The following is a 3,783-nucleotide window of genomic DNA, read 5'->3' on the forward strand; positions in this document are numbered from 1 at the left end:
GGACGAGTAAAGGGTGAGGAACTCGGCGAGTTGACGGCTCAACTCGGCGAGTCGGGTCAACTGGAGGTTGACTTTGACTTGGACTTGGTTGGGGGGTAAAATGGTCATTTTACCCTAAGAATAGATATCAGTTTCTAACTGAGCGTTTGTGGGGATTGTAGCCGGAGGATTTCCGGAGCAGCGGCGGACGGAGGTTTCCCGCACAGATTATCAGCAGCTTCTTGTACGAGGTGAGTAACCTTCCAGTAGGGGTGGGTCTAAGGCCACAATGTCGGCCCACCAATGAGGAGTATTTAGAAGATGATTGTCTTTGTGATAATTATCTTGGCCTGGTTATGTGTTTGGTTATGAGTTATATTTGTATGATATGTTACGTGCATGATAGGGATAGTTTCCCTGACAGTGGTCCTTAGGACCAAAGGGTAGGTCAGTACCCGGATATGTCTGACTGTATGCTTATATCTTGTTATTGTATGTTAGTGGTAGGGGTGGAATATTCCCCAGTTACCGGTTGAAAGATACCGATGATGGTTACCGGTTGAAAGATACCGATGACGATTACCGGTTGAAAGATACCGATGATGATTACCGGTTGAAAGATACCGACGAAGATTACCGGTTGTAAGATACCGATGATATTGTATGGTATGTGGTATGATGGGGGAACTCACTAAGCTTTGTGCTTGCGGTTTCAGTTTTGGTTTCAGGTACCTCTTCGTCTAAGGGGAAGGAGCCGGCGGCGTAGCATCGCATCACACACACACATGATTTCCGCATATAAGTTTTCTGGGACTGTACTCTGATATGTTATTAGTTTATGACTTGGGTTTCAGACATGATACATTGTTTTATGAGACGACGTGTTTTCACAGTATTTTCTAATGGATGTTTTTATGAGTTATTTAAATAAAAATGAAATATTTGGGCGTGAATTTTAGGATGTTACATAGAACATCTCTTACTGGTGATGGTTATCCCTTGGGTGAACCCTCAGTTCAGCCAGCTGACGCTCCATATCAAGTAGGTACCTTTCGTACACCCTTTTGCGTACTCGGAGCTCTATGACTTCGGCTCGAGTTTCAGCTAGCTCTTGCTGCAGGGTCTCATGATCTACTCTAGATCTCTCCCGAGCATCTTCCAGATGAATGGTGCGGATTGTATGCATTCTCGTATTGGCGTCAACTTCCGTGATTCGATGGAGAGCTGTCATGCCTTGAATTTCATTTCTGGCCACTCTGCGAACCAGCATTGGCAAGACTCTGTCTGTCGAGCCCCCTTCGCTTACGTCATAAAAGCTTCGGTTTCCATTGAATGGCATGGGCTGATCCTGCCCTTGGCTCCATGTTTCCAAGCTTTCTACCCATGGAGGTGTCGGGCCTTGAAAATCCGGACGAGGGTTAGGATTTGGGACAGGAGCCATCGGGGGTAGGTTCTCAACTTCAGGCTCGGAGTCAGAACCATCTGCAAAGCCTTCAGCCTGGTGACCATCCACAGGGATTGGGTGATCATTTTCTGGTTCGGCTTCAAACCCTCCTTCATTACCTTGGTTAGGGAAGTACAAGTTGTCGTGGGGATGGAATCCAGCCATATTATCTACGCGAGAAAAGGGATATAAGAAATAAGCATGTAAGTAATTTATAGTAACACAAAATACCCCTATAGTATTTTAGGTTTATGTTCTGTTCTAAGGTTTTCATTGTGGTAGTGTTGGTAAGTTTTTAGACTTGTTGCAACCTCACAACCACACTTAGGCACATGCTAGTCAATCCTCGGATAATATAGTTGATCAGGCTATATCTTCCCAGTTTTGACTATATGTCTCTAAGTCTACTTGTGCTGCCCAACAATCGTAATACTTTTGTTCTGTCCTAGTGACACTGATTTTAGTATGAATGCAGGCATGTATACTTAATTAAATATTTTATTATTTAAAAGTATAAACTCTTGGTCAGAGTATTTTAATCCCATTGTATTTATAGTCTGTATATCTTTTATGGGTTGATATACTCAATTCACTATAAACAATGCTCTGATACCAATCTGTGACACACCAAAACCAAGAACGACGAAAACGTTCTGGGGTAGAGGACGTTATGTACAGTATCACAACAATGAATAGTAGTAAACAAGCAACAACATCATCCATTGCATTAATAATATAATTTTCATACAAGTGTGTTCTGTCAAGTTTAATAGACACCAAAATATAAGTCAAAATGAAAGATGAGTCTTGAACGAGCTCCATCTTCTCTAAACCCTGCATCGGTACCTGTCTACTGGTGACCTGAAGATACAAGTTATTTTGAAAGAGAGTATCAGCTTTAAAGCTGGTGAGATCATAAGTATTTTAGTGTCTGTATTTGTATGAAAGTGCTTGTAAGTATGTGATGTGTAAGTTTGTAAAAGGTTTGAATCTCCTAGAAAACCCTATGTTTCCTACTAAAAGTATCCTTCTACCAAGGCATCAAGTAACTGTGTGTGTGTCTCTTGTAAGAGTGTGTATTTTCCCAAATCTGACTATCATTAACCAAAAATATAGTTTTTACATTACTGTTTATTGTGTGAATATCACAAATTGAATGCAATGGGAAAATGAAATAGTATTGTAGTGTTGTATTAAGTAACTACTGTTGTACTAACTACCTTAAACCAATTGTTATTTAAAGTACCATGTGATGGGCCTGTACCCTGCTACCGACTATAAACACGACGATGTAAGACGTCGGAAGAAATGACGTTTGGCACCCGTAGACTTGCAAGTCCCACTGTAGCGAGCAGCAAGGTGTAGGATAGTCAATCCAGTATAGATCTATACACAAACTCAAACGCTCCCCACTTAAGGAGATTCTGGATACAAAACGGGCCATGACAGGTGATGCCATGCCCCGTTACGTGGCTCACATAACTATAGTAATGTCCTAGTATATTTATGTGCTAGCTGTATTGTATGTTCTCTCTCTGTCTAGCATGTATGTATGTTCTCTCTGTATGGTATTGTTTGTTTCTCATCATAGTATTCTCTATATGTATGTTATGTTCTCTCTGTATGGTATTGACTCATGTATGAACTGACTCATTGTATGTTTCATTGTTCTAGTAATAGTATCAGTAACTCCCTAAACCACACCTATTATAGTTTACTAGTAATATGGTTTGTATGTATGAACATGATTGTATATCCTTGCTACCCAAGGGTATTGAATAGAAAGAAGGAACTTTTGTATCTATATACATATACATGATACATAACTAGGATTTAAACGACCTTCGGACAAATAACCGATACCCTAAGTCCACAACCAAACGAGGAACATGAGGTAAGGTGAGTTATCAGTCCTAAGTCCTTTCAATCCTACTTATATAACTATATCTATAAAGATACACATTTAACAGAATATAAGTGTAAAAGAGTTTGATAAAAGCATTTGGTATGTAAAAGAGTTTAAGTAAAAGTATTTGACATGTAAAAGAGTTTGATAAAAGCATTTGGTATGTAAAAGAGTTTGTAAAACAGTTTGAAAAGTAAGAAATCCACTAGGCTGGTAGTTATTAATCACATGTGATTGATATAATAACTATAATAGATCTACTTGTATCCCCCCATAAAAGCATTTAAAAACATTTAAAATGTTAATTAAGGGGTATGAACTCACTTGTAGTGAGTGGTTTGGATGAACGGATGTTATAGGATGCTAAGTGTCAAGTGAAGACTTGAACACACACAAGGATCCTAGTTAACATATAATAACACATATATGTATTCAATTAGTCATTTAACAACTA

Source organism: Lactuca virosa, chromosome 7 (assembly GCF_052849685.1).
Source record: "Lactuca virosa cultivar CGN04683 chromosome 7, Lactuca_virosa_CGN04683_v6, whole genome shotgun sequence".
Lineage (NCBI taxonomy): Eukaryota > Viridiplantae > Streptophyta > Magnoliopsida > Asterales > Asteraceae > Lactuca > Lactuca virosa.